Source organism: Drosophila sechellia, unplaced genomic scaffold (genome assembly GCF_004382195.2).
Source record: "Drosophila sechellia strain sech25 unplaced genomic scaffold, ASM438219v1 U_216, whole genome shotgun sequence".
NCBI lineage: Eukaryota > Metazoa > Arthropoda > Insecta > Diptera > Drosophilidae > Drosophila > Drosophila sechellia.
The window spans coordinates 1-14,409 of record NW_022611157.1 but is presented as its reverse complement, the minus strand read 5'-3'; the positions used below and the strand labels follow the sequence as shown (position 1 = coordinate 14,409).

Here is a 14,409-nt window from a genome sequence, read left to right as displayed (position 1 = left end):
ATTATTTGATTGAAAAAGAAAATATTTCTCTTCGTTTTCACATTCAAATGTGAGATAATGTTTTTCATTTCTTTTTTAATATTATGAATAAAATCATTATTTAATCCAATAATATACCATATGCTTATAAAAAATTTATAAACAACTTAATTAGCATAGTCTTACAACCCTCAACCATATGTAGTCCAAGCAGCACTATAAAATTAATTAAAGTACATAACAGCATGGACTGCGATATGCGTTCAAAATGTCGATGTTCATGTGTCCTGCAGTTCACACGATGACGCACAGTTTGCTGCGTTCTTCATCGACCCATGAGCCGAGTGATCCACCGCTTAGAGTTTTATAATTCAATTTTATATAATGTCAATATTGTTTTTATTGAAAGAAATTAAAAATACACCATTTTACTGGCATATATCAATTCCTTCAATAAATTTATTTTTATACCTAAAATAAATGTTGCGAAATGTCTTAGTTTCATATAAGCATTATGTATCATAATAATCTGGTTATGGTTTGCTATTTTGGGTGACACATACTGCAAAATTTATATAAAACATTAACCTGATGGATGACAGGTACAAACATTGTATATTTTAGGTTGTTGCATTAGCCAACGTATGCTCATAACATAGATGAACAATACATATTCGCAACGCGTGTATATTATGGTCCATATACACACACACTTATTTTGATTACCACACATTCAAAATTATTTTTATTTTAATTCGACTTCTACTTTCGAATTTAGTTTAGTTTCTTCGATTTCCATTTTCGAGAATTTGTTTTTATAGGAAACGCCGTTGTTGTAGTAAGTACTGCCACAAATACGCACAGCAACATTAATAATGTTAAAGTCTTTTTATGAGGTTGCCAAGCCCCACATATAAAATAAAAGCCATCTTCATTTTATTTTGACTTTAACTTTTGATTCCGTGGAATCATTTTGTAATATTTTTATTTTGGTAAATTGTATTTATTTGTATTATAACAAATATTTATTAACGATAAGGATATTATACAATAATGATCCTTCCGCAGGTTCACCTACGGAAACCTTGTTACGACTTTTACTTCCTCTAAATAATCAAGTTCGGTCAACTTTTGCGAAACAACCGTAACACGCAAGGCGTCACAGTGATCACGTCCGGAGACCTCACTAAATAATTCAATCGGTAGTAGCGACGGGCGGTGTGTACAAAGGGCAGGGACGTAATCAATGCGAGTTAATGACTCACACTTACTGGGAATTCCAAGTTCATGTGAACAGTTTCAGTTCACAATCCCAAGCATGAAAGTGGTTCAGCGGTTTACCCGGACCTCTCGGTCTAGGAAATACACGTTGATACTTTCATTGTAGCGCGCGTGCAGCCCAGGACATCTAAGGGCATCACAGACCTGTTATTGCTCAATCTCATTATTGCTAGACGCAATTTGTCCATTTAAGAAGCTAGTGTCCTTATAATGGGACAAACCAACAGGTACGGCTCCACTTACATAAACACATTCAAACACAATAAACATTTTACTGCCACCATGAATGAAGGCTACATAAGCTTCAGCACCATAATCCTGAAGATATCTATTTAATATATTTGAGTCTCGTTCGTTATCGGAATTAACCAGACAAATCACTCCACGAACTAAGAACGGCCATGCACCACCACCCATAGATTCGAGAAAGAGCTATCAATCTGTCTTACACACTTATGTTCGGACCTGGTAAGTTTTCCCGTGTTGAGTCAAATTAAGCCGCAGGCTCCACTCCTGGTGGTGCCCTTCCGTCAATTCCTTTAAGTTTCAGCTTTGCAACCATACTTCCCCCGGAGCCCAAAAGCTTTGGTTTCCCGGGAAGCGACTGAGAGAGCCATAAAAGTAGCTACACCCAATTGCTAGCTGGCATCGTTTATGGTTAGAACTAGGGCGGTATCTGATCGCCTTCGAACCTCTAACTTTCGTTCTTGATTAATGAAAACATCTTTGGCAAATGCTTTCGCTTAAGTTAGTCTTACGACGGTCCAAGAATTTCACCTCTCGCGTCGTAATACTAATGCCCCCAAACTGCTTCTATTAATCATTACCTCTTGATCTGAAAACCAATGAAAGCAGAACAGAGGTCTTATTTCATTATCCCATGCACAGAATATTCAGGCATTTGAAGCCTGCTTTAAGCACTCTAATTTGTTCAAAGTAATAGTACCGGCCCACAATAACACTCGTTTAAGAGCACTAGTGCAGGTTTTTAAATAGGAGGAACATATGAAAAAATACAAGTATTTAATCACATATAAGAACTCCACCGGTAATACGCTTACATACATAAAGGTATAGTACTAACCACAATTGTAAGTTGTACTACCCGTATGAAGCACAAGTTCAACTACGAACGTTTTAACCGCAACAACTTTAATATACGCTATTGGAGCTGGAATTACCGCGGCTGCTGGCACCAGACTTGCCCTCCAATTGGTCCTTGTTAAAGGATTTAAAGTGTACTCATTCCAATTACAGGGCCTCGGATATGAGTCCTGTATTGTTATTTTTCGTCACTACCTCCCCGAGCTGGGAGTGGGTAATTTACGCGCCTGCTGCCTTCCTTAGATGTGGTAGCCGTTTCTCAGGCTCCCTCTCCGGAATCGAACCCTGATTCCCCGTTACCCGTTGCAACCATGGTAGTCCTAGATACTACCATCAAAAGTTGATAGGGCAGACATTTGAAAGATCTGTCGTCGGTACAAGACCATACGATCTGCATGTTATCTAGAGTTCAACCAATATAACGATCTTGCGATCGCTTGGTTTTAGCCTAATAAAAGCACATGTCCCATAAGGTTCATGTTTTAATTGCATGTATTAGCTCTAGAATTACCACAGTTATCCAAGTAACTGTTAACGATCTAAGGAACCATAACTGATATAATGAGCCTTTTGCGGTTTCACTTTTAATTCGTGTGTACTTAGACATGCATGGCTTAATCTTTGAGACAAGCATATAACTACTGGCAGGATCAACCAGAATAATGTTTTTCCTTCATATTCCATTCATATTTTTTGAATCGAAATAAGCAATATAATAGATATATAGATTTTTCACTTTATATAATTCCATGATTTTTATTATATTGAATAAAATTCAATATTTCGCCTTTGGGTAAAATTTTAAATATATAAATATAAGTAAAAAATCTATTCGATTACGGCCATTTTTATATAGCATTCGTAATCCATATTTTCATTTTTAATTTATACTTGTTTTACCAATATAACAAGAATTTCATATAATTATTGTAATATATATGTTTCTATAATTTTATCTTTTTATATATACATATTTCATTATAAAATATCATTTTATTTCCAACATACATAATTATTGTATCCACACATGTACAATTTTTGTTTAACCAATATAAATATTAAGTTAAATCATTTGCATTTTGAAGATAAATTTAAAATTTATCTCTTTTCATATATCTCTCTGGTAATATATAACATAAAACCAAGCGCATATGATAATATTTCCACATTTAATATATAATTTTATATTTCTTTCATAAGAATCCATATTTGTATTATACCGTAACGATATAATAATCCAACTATACGGCAGGTAATAAATTAATATTTGCCTGCCTCCAAAAATTAACGATAATATATGGAAACGATTTGTTATTCTATATATAATAGAAACTTGACTTTTGTTTCAACGATATTATCTAAAAAGCGTATATTCCTATTATCCGCGGAGCCAAGTCCCGTGTTCTATAGAACTGAGAAACAAATTTGTACGGATAATAATATACTTTATTTTATGTAACCAATATAAACATAATCCGAAATAAATATTTCGAATAATGCGGGAGGTCGGCAACCACTGCCTACCTATAGTAGTTTTTGAACCCGCTGTCCTCAAAGCGGGTATTTTCAATTCCGTTTGCCACCCAACATACGGTCTATTCTCTTATATATTAAGAGATTATAGGAACATTTCATTTTTTTTCCATTATTCATATATAATATGATTATTTTTTTTTTTATACATATAATAAATATTAATTTTTATATGTTTATTATTTAATTTACTCATATAATTGCCAAATTCATATGAATACATAAGTTTTGAACAATATGAGAGGTCGGCAACCACTGCCTACCTATAGTAGTTTTTGAACCCTCTGTCGTAATTCCGGTCGTTTACACTACTATACCCTCTCACTATAATGGCTTTTCTCTATAATACTAAGAGAATATGGGAATATCTCAGCATTTTTTCCCATATACATATAATAATTAACCATTTTCATATGTATATTATTTAATTTAATCATATAATTGCCAAAATCATATGAATACATAAGTTTTGAACAATATGAGAGGTCGGCAACCACTGCCTACCTATAGTAGTTTTTGAACCCTCTGTCGTAATTCCGGTCGTTTACACTACTATACCCTCTCACTATAATGGATTTTCTCTATAATACTAAGAGAATGTGGGAATATTTCAGCATTTTTTCCCTTATACATATAATAATTAATCATTTTCATATGTATATTATTTAATTTACTCATACAATTGCCAAAATCATATGAATACATAAGTTTTGAACAATATGAGAGGTCGGCAACCACTGCCTACCTATAGTAGTTTTTGAACCCTCTGTCGTAATTCCGGTCGTTTACACTACTATACCCTCTCACTTAAATGGCTTTTCTCTATAATACTAAGAGAATATGGGAATATCTCAGCATTTTTTCCCATATACATATAATAATTAACCATTTTCATATGTATATTATTTAATTTAATCATATAATTGCCAAAATCATATGAATACATAAGTTTTGAACAATATGAGAGGTCGGCAACCACTGCCTACCTATAGTAGTTTTTGAACCCTCTGTCGTAATTCCGGTCGTTTACACTACTATACCCTCTCACTATAATGGATTTTCTCTATAATACTAAGAGAATGTGGGAATATTTCAGCATTTTTTCCCTTATACATATAATAATTAATCATTTTCATATGTATATTATTTAATTTACTCATACAATTGCCAAAATCATATGAATACATAAGTTTTGAACAATATGAGAGGTCGGCAACCACTGCCTACCTATAGTAGTTTTTGAACCCTCTGTCGTAATTCCGGTGGTTTACACTACTATACCCTCTCACTTAAATGGCTTTTCTCTATAATACTAAGAGAATATGGGAATATCTCTGCATTTTTTCCCATATACATATAATAATTAATCATTTTCGTATGTATATTATTTAATTTACTCATACAATTGCCAAAATCATATGAATACATAAGTTTTGAACAATATGAGAGGTCGGCAACCACTGCCTACCTATAGTAGTTTTTGAACCCTCTGTCGTAATTCCGGTCGTTTACACTACTATACCCTCTCACTTAAATGGCTTTTCTCTATAATACTAAGAGAATATGGGAATATCTCTGCATTTTTTCCCATATACATATAATAATTAACCATTTTCATATGTATATTATTTAATTTAATCATATAATTGCCAAAATCATATGAATACATAAGTTTTGAACAATATGAGAGGTCGGCAACCACTGCCTACCTATAGTAGTTTTTGAACCCTCTGTCGTAATTCCGGTCGTTTACACTACTATACCCTCTCACTATAATGGATTTTCTCTATAATACTAAGAGAATGTGGGAATATTTCAGCATTTTTTCCCTTATACATATAATAATTAATCATTTTCATATGTATATTATTTAATTTACTCATATAATTGCCAAATTCATATGAATACATAAGTTTTGAACAATATGAGAGGTCGGCAACCACTGCCTACCTATAGTAGTTTTTGAACCCTCTGTCGTAATTCCGGTCGTTTACACTACTATACCCTCTCACTATAATGGATTTTCTCTATAATACTAAGAGAATGTGGGAATATTTCAGCATTTTTTCCCTTATACATATAATAATTAATCATTTTCATATGTATATTATTTAATTTACTCATACAATTGCCAAAATCATATGAATACATAAGTTTTGAACAATATGAGAGGTCGGCAACCACTGCCTACCTATAGTAGTTTTTGAACCCTCTGTCGTAATTCCGGTCGTTTACACTACTATACCCTCTCACTTAAATGGCTTTTCTCTATAATACTAAGAGAATATGGGAATATCTTAGCATTTTTTCCCATATACATATAATAATTAACCATTTTCATATGTATATTTTTAATTTACTCATATAATTGCCAAAATCATATAAATACATAAGTTTGAACAATATCAGAGGTCGGCAACGGTCTTTCCTCTATAATACTAAGATAATATGGGAATATTTCATCATTTTTTCCCTTATACATATAATAATTAATCATTTTCATATGTATATTATTTAATTTACTCGTATAATTGTCAAAATCCTATGAACACATAAGAGAATACAATATGAGAGGTCGGCGCAACCATAATATAGTAGTTGATGACGAGGTGTTTGGCAACTTGACACAATCCATTAAAGTCTTTATATTAATTATATGAAAGGGACAATATCATATGCGTCACTAAATTGATGACGAGGTGTTTGGCAACTTGATACAATTCTTTAAAGTCTTTATATCAAAAATTATATGATAGGGACAATATCATATGCGTCACTAAATTGATGACGAGGTGTTTGGCAACTTGACACAATTCATTAGAGTCTGTATATTAATTATATGATAGGGACAATATCATATGCGTCACTAAATTGATGACGAGGTGTTTGGCAACTTGATACAATTCTTTAAAGTCTTTATATCAAAAATTATATAATAAGGACAATATCATATGCGTCACTAAATTGATGACGAGGTGTTTGGCAACTTGACACAATCCATTAAAGTCTTTATATTAATTATATGATAGGGACAATATCATATGCGTCACTAAATTGATGACGAGGTGTTTGGCAACTTGATACAATTCTTTAAAGTCTATATATCAAAAATTATATGATAGGGACAATATCATATGCGTCACTAAATTGATGACGAGGTGTTTGGCAACTTGACACAATTCATTAAAGTCTGTATATTAATTATATGATAGGGACAATATCATATGCGTCACTAAATTGATGACGAGGTGTTTGGCAACTTGATACAATTCTTTAAAGTCTTTATATCAAAAATTATATGATAAGGACAATATCATATGCGTCACTAAATTGATGACGAGGTGTTTGGCAACTTGACACAATCCATTAAAGTCTTTATATTAATTATATGATAGGGACAATATCATATGCGTCACTAAATTGATGACGAGGTGTTTGGCAACTTGATACAATTCTTTAAAGTCTTTATATCAAAAATTATATGATAAGGACAATATCATATGCGTCACTAAATTGATGACGAGGTGTTTGGCAACTTGACACAATTCATTAAAGTCTTTATATTAATTATATGATAGGGACAATATCATATGCGTCACTAAATTGATGACGAGGTGTTTGGCAACTTGACACAATCCATTAAAGTCTTTATATTAATTATATGATAGGGACAATATCATATGCGTCACTAAATTGATGACGAGGTGTTTGGCAACTTGATTCAATTCTTTAAAGTCTTTATATCAAAAATTATATGATAAGGACAATATCATATGCGTCACTAAATTGATGACGAGGTGTTTGGCAACTTGACACAATTCATTAAAGTCTGTATATTAATTATATGATAGGGACAATATCATATGCGTCACTAAATTGATGACGAGGTGTTTGGCAACTTGATACAATTCTTTAAAGTCTTTATATCAAAAATTATATGATAGGGACAATATCATATGCGTCACTAAATTGATGACGAGGTGTTTGGCAACTTGACACAATTCATTAAAGTCTTTATATTAATTATATGATAGGGACAATATCATATGCGTCACTAAATTGATGACGAGGTGTTTGGCAACTTGACACAATCCATTAAAGTCTTTATATTAATTATATGATAGGGACAATATCATATGCGTCACTAAATTGATGACGAGGTGTTTGGCTACAGGAAAAAATCATTTATTTATCGAATCATCAAGCAAAGGATAAGCTTCAGTGGATCGCAGTATGGCAGCTGCTCAACCACTTACAACACCTTGCCTGTTACAAAAGTCGTTTACAATTGATTCTAGGCTTTGTCATTGTATTAAATAATGCTTTTATATGTAACTAGCGCGGCATCAGGTGATCGAAGATCCTCCTAATTTACTATGTTACAAATTACATTGGCATCACATCCATTGTCGTTTATAAAATAAATTATAAACTTTAAATGGTTTAGAAGCCATACAATGCAAATTGCCCCTTATTTATCATTGCAGTCCAGCACGGATACGACCTTAGAGGCGTTCAGGCATAATCCAACGGACGTAGCGTCATACCACTGTTCGCTCGAACAAGTATTGTGCCATTGGTCCGTACCTGCGGTTCCTCTCGTACTACGCAGGAATGCTGTCGCAACAACGTTTTGTCATTAGTAGGGTAAAACTAACCTGTCTCACGACGGTCTAAACCCAGCTCACGTTCCCTTGCATGGGTGAACAATCCAACGCTTGGTGAATTTTGCTTCACAATGATAGGAAGAGCCGACATCGAAGGATCAAAAAGCGACGTCGCTATGAACGCTTGGCCGCCACAAGCCAGTTATCCCTATGGTAACTTTTCTGACACCTCTTGTTAAAAACTCTTTAAACCAAAAGGATCGATAGGCCGAGCTTTTGCTGTCCCTGTGTGTACTGAACACCGAGATCAAGTCAGCATTTGCCCTTTTGCTCTATGTGTGGTTTCTGTCCGCACTGAGCTGGCCTTGGACACCTCCGTTATTATTTGAGAGATGTACCGCCCCAGTCAAACTCCCTACCTGGCAATGTCCTTGAATTGGATCATACCTGAGTAATTGGAGTTATACCAAATTTTCAAATCAAAAATACATAAATGCATCGTTTTATTAAAGAATTTGTTTGCGATTATATAACAAACTCGTGATACTTTGATCAAGAAGCTTGCATCAAAACCCAATACCATAAGATATAATAAATATATCCGTATAATGGCTAGGAAATGATACACGTTCCATTTAATCAAGTAAGTAAGGAAACAATAAGAGTAGTGGTATTTCATTGACGATACCAAACCGAGGTCTAATATCTCCCACTTATTCTACACCTCTTATGTCTCCTTACACTGCCAGATTAGAGTCAAGCTCAAAAGGGTCTTCTTTCCCGCTAATTATTCCAAGCCCGTTCCCTTGGCTGTGGTTTCGCTAGATAGTAGATAGGGACAGTAGGAATCTCGTTAATCCATTCATGCGCGTCACTAATTAGATGACGAGGCATTTGGCTACCTTAAGAGAGTCATAGTTACTCCCGCCGTTGACCCGCGCTTACTTGAATTTCTTCACTTTGACATTCAGAGCACTGGGCAGAAATCACATTGTGTCAACACCCGCTAGGGCCATCACAATGCTTTGTTTTAATTAGACAGTCGGATTCCCCAAGTCCGTGCCAGTTCTGAATTGATTGTTAATTGATAATCGTTATAATTGATAAGAACTAATTGGTTTAACCCAAATAGTATTCTTAAAAATTTTAGCAAGAAAGTTCCACAATTGGCTACGTAACTAAACTATCCGGGGAACAAGTAACTAACATAAATGCTAGAAACTCTATTTACCCAGAACGAGCACATAAACCATGTTATTGTTTCCCAATCAAGCCCGACTATCTCAATCTTCAGAGCCAATCCTTATCCCGAAGTTACGGATCTAATTTGCCGACTTCCCTTACCTACATTATTCTATCGACTAGAGACTCTTCACCTTGGAGACCAGCTGCGGATATTGGTACGGCCTGTTGAGAAGTTTGCGTGTCCCCACCATAAATTTTCAAGGTCCGAGGAGAAAATATCGACACAACAGTATATGTCATGCTCTTCTAGCCCATCTACCATATCTCTCTGCGAAAGACTTCCATGGTAGTACGGCTATAAAACAGAAAAGAAAACTCTTCCGATATCTCTCGACGGCTTCTTTATGGTCGTTCCTGTTGCCAGGATGAGCACGAGGCCCATATTTAATAACAAACGGATACTCAACAGGTTACGGAATTGGAACCGTATTCCCTTTCGTTCAAAATTATTCAAGTGTATTATATTCGCTTTGTTTATATAGTTAGGCATTTTGTTTTACTTGAAAATTTTCGGCTTTCGCCTTGAACTTAGGACCGACTAACTCGTGATCAACCACTGTTCACACGAAACCCTTCTCCACTTCAGTCCTCCAAGGTCTCATTCGATTATTTGCTACTACCACCAAGATCTGTACCAATGGCAGCTCCATGCAGGCTTACGCCAAACACTTCTACGCATACCATTGTACCTTCCTACTCACTAAAGTTTCAAAATTTATATCACAAGTAATATAAATCATCTACTTTAGCGGTAATGTATAGGTATACAACTTAAGCGCCATCCATTTTAAGGGCTAGTTGCTTCGGCAGGTGAGTTGTTACACACTCCTTAGCGGATTTCGACTTCCATGATCACCGTCCTGCTGTTTTAAGCAACCAACGCCTTTCATGGTATCTGCATGAGTTGTTAATTTGGGCACCGTAACATTACGTTTGGTTCATCCCACAGCGCCAGTTCTGCTTACCAAAAGTGGCCCACTGGGCACATTATATCATAACCTTGAACTTCATATCAAGAAAGTTAAGGTTCTTACCCATTTAAAGTTTGAGAATAGGTTAAGATCGTTTCGACCCTAAGGCCTCTAATCATTCGCTTTACCAGATAAGATTATTTTATATAATATTAAAATGCACCAGCTATCCTGAGGGAAACTTCGGAAGGAACCAGCTACTAGATGGTTCGATGGTCTTTCGCCCCTATACTCAATTCTGACAATCGATTTGCACGTCAGAACTGTTTCGGTCTTCCATCAGGTTTCCCCTGACTTCAACCTGATCAAGTATAGTTCACCATCTTTCGGGTCACAGCATATATGCTCAAGGTACGTTCCAGTTAGAGGCATAAATAATATAAATATACATTATACATAACTATATAGAACGCCCCGGGATTGTGTTAATTAGCTATAAATAGCTAAAAAACTAATCCCATTATTAGTCAAGTTAATTACGCTATTAGGTTTACATCCCAATAACTTGCACATATGTTAGACTCCTTGGTCCGTGTTTCAAGACGGGTCCCGAAGGTATCCTGAATCTTTCGCATTGTTAATCATACAAGAGCATATAATAAACACAAAAATCAATGATAATTATGCCATTATATAATTCCGAAAAATTAACGCTCTGTAATAATATAAATCTATCAGCACTTTATCAAATTAATAACATTTATTCTGTGTTAAAATGCAAGCAATTTAATTGGAATAAACTATAAGTTATATTTATGATAAATTTGGGATATGCTAATAGATTACAATGTCCTTATATGGAAAAAATGCACATTATTCTTAATAATATTATTTAAATATTACAATTTTAATGATGAATTTTCCATAACGGATATTCAGGTTCATCGGGCTTAACCTCTAAGCAGTTTCACGTACTGTTTAACTCTCTATTCAGAGTTCTTTTCAACTTTCCCTCACGGTACTTGTTTACTATCGGTCTCATGGTTATATTTAGTTTTAGATGGAGTTTACCACCCACTTAGTGCTGCACTATCAAGCAACACGACTCTTTGGAAACATCATCTAGCAATCATTAACGTTATACGGGCCTGGCACCCTCTATGGGTAAATGGCCTCATTTAAGAAGGACTTAAATCATTAATTTCTCATACTAGAATATTGACGCTCCATACACTGCATCTCACATTTGCCATATAGACAAAGTGACTTAGTGCTGAACTGTTTTCTTTTCGCTCGCCGCTACTAAGAAAATCCTTGTTAGTTTCTTTCCTCCCTAATTAATATGCTTAAATTCAGGGGGTAGTCCCATATGAGTTGAGGTTGTATATATAACTATATTTTGCCATAAATTCTTTATATATAAATGATAAAACAATCAATTAAATTCGTTATAAATAGTTCCAATAGTTCTTGTAAGCAAAGTCATTTTTATCCATTTAACGAACCAACGAAGAATAATAACAAAACCAAGATTTTTCTTTTCCGAATCATTAATAAGAGACAATTCTAGATGAAAAATATTTCAATTTTTATGCTAGACATTTCTCAGTATTATTTGATTGAAAAAGAAAATATTTCTCTTCGTTTTTTCACATTCAAATGTGAGATAATGTTTTTCATTTCTTTTTTAATATTATGAATAAATCATTATTTAATCCAATAATATACCATATGCTTATAAAAAATTTATAAACAACTTAATTAGCATAGTCTTACAACCCTCAACCATATGTAGTCCAAGCAGCACTATAAAATTAATTAAAGTACATACAGCATGGACTGCGATATGCGTTCAAAATGTCGATGTTCATGTGTCCTGCAGTTCACACGATGACGCACAGTTTGCTGCGTTCTTCATCGACCCATGAGCCGAGTGATCCACCGCTTAGAGTTTATAATTCAATTTTATATATGTCAATATTGTTTTTATTGAAAGAATTAAAAATACACCATTTTACTGGCATATATCAATTCCTTCAATAAATTTATTTTTATACCTAAAATAAATGTTGCGAAATGTCTTAGTTTCATATAAGCATTATGTATCATAATAATCTGGTTATGGTTTGCTATTTTGGGTGACCATACTGCAAAATTTATATAAAACATTACCTGATGGATGACAGGTACAAACATTGTATATTTTAGGTTGTTGCATTAGCCAACGTATGCTCATAACATAGATGAACAATACATATTCGCAACGCGTGTATATTATGGTCCCATATACACACACACTTATTTTGATTACCACACATTCAAAATATTTTATTTTAATTCGACTTCTACTTCGAATTTAGTTAGTTCTTCGATTTCCATTTCGAGAATTTGTTTTTATAGGAAACGCCGTGTTGTAGTAAAGTACTGCCACAAATACGCACAGCAACATTAATAATGTTAAAGTCTTTTTATGATTGCCAAGCCCCACATATAAAATAAAAGCCATCTTCATTTATTTTGACTTTAACTTTTGATTCCGTGGAATCATTTTGTAATATTTTATTTTGGTAAATTGTATTTATTGTATTATAACAAATATTTATTAACGATAAGGATATTATACAATAATGATCCTTCCGCAGGTTCACCTACGGAAACCTTGTTACGACTTTTACTTCTCTAATAATCAAGTTCGGTCAACTTTTGCGAAACAACCGTAACACGCAAGGCGTCACAGTGATCACGTCCGGAGACCTCACTAAATAATTCAATCGGTAGTAGCGACGGGCGTGTGTACAAAGGGCAGGACGTAATCAATGCGAGTTAATGACTCACACTTACTGGGAATTCCAAGTTCATGTGAACAGTTTCAGTTCACAATCCCAAGCATGAAAGTGTGGTTCAGCGGTTTACCCGGACCTCTCGGTCTAGGAAATACACGTTGATACTTTCATTGTAGCGCGCGTGCAGCCCAGGACATCTAAGGGCATCACAGACCTGTTATTGCTCAATCTCATTATTGCTAGACGCAATTTGTCCATTTAAGAAGCTAGTGTCCTTATAATGGGACAAACCAACAGGTACGGCTCCACTTACATAAACACATTCAAACACAATAAACATTTTACTGCCACATGAATGAAGGCTACATAAGCTTCAGCACCTATTTAAATATATTTGAGTCTCGTTCTGTTATCGGAATTAACCAGACAAATCACTCCACGAACTAAGAACGGCATGCACCACCACCCATAGATTCGAGAAAGAGCTATCAATCTGTCCTACACACTTAGTTCGGACCTGGTAAGTTTTCCCGTGTTGAGTCAAATTAGCCGCAGGCTCCACTCCTGGTGGTGCCCTTCGCCGCAATTCCTTTAAGTTTCAGCTTTGCAACCATACTTCCCCCGAGCCCAAAAGCTTTGTTTCCCGGGAAGCGCTGAGAGAGCCATAAAGTACTACACCCAATTGCTAGCGTGGCATCGGTTAGGTTAGAACTAGGGCGGTATCTGATCGCCTTCGAACCTCTAACTTTCGTTCTTGATTAATGAAACATCTTTTGGCAAATGCTTTCGCTTAAGTTAGTCTTACACGGTCCAAGAATTTCACCTCTCGGCGTCGTAATACTAATGCCCCAACTGCTTCTATTAATCATTACCTCTTGATCTGAAAACGAATGAAAGCAGAACAGAGGTCTTATTTCATTATCCATGCACAGAAATTCAGGCATTGAAGCCTGCTTAAGCACTCTA

General features: G+C 34.8%; 4 non-coding genes across 4 annotated transcripts; all 4 read right to left on the bottom strand.

Annotated features, from left to right (window-relative positions):
* Positions 1–164: 164 nt before the first annotated feature.
* Positions 165–343, bottom strand: LOC116802774. Its single transcript, XR_004363127.1, has one exon. It is a non-coding gene; the product is annotated as a 5.8S ribosomal RNA (ribosomal RNA).
* A 687-nt stretch (positions 344–1,030) lies between these two features.
* Positions 1,031–3,025, bottom strand: LOC116802775. Its single transcript, XR_004363128.1, has one exon. It is a non-coding gene; the product is annotated as a small subunit ribosomal RNA (ribosomal RNA).
* Positions 3,026–8,089: 5,064 nt separating this feature from the next.
* Positions 8,090–12,043, bottom strand: LOC116802772. The gene has a single exon (XR_004363126.1). It is a non-coding gene; the product is annotated as a large subunit ribosomal RNA (ribosomal RNA).
* A 392-nt stretch (positions 12,044–12,435) lies between these two features.
* On the bottom strand, positions 12,436–12,613 carry LOC116802771. Its single transcript, XR_004363125.1, has one exon. It is a non-coding gene; the product is annotated as a 5.8S ribosomal RNA (ribosomal RNA).
* Between the last annotated feature and the right edge of the window lie 1,796 nt (positions 12,614–14,409).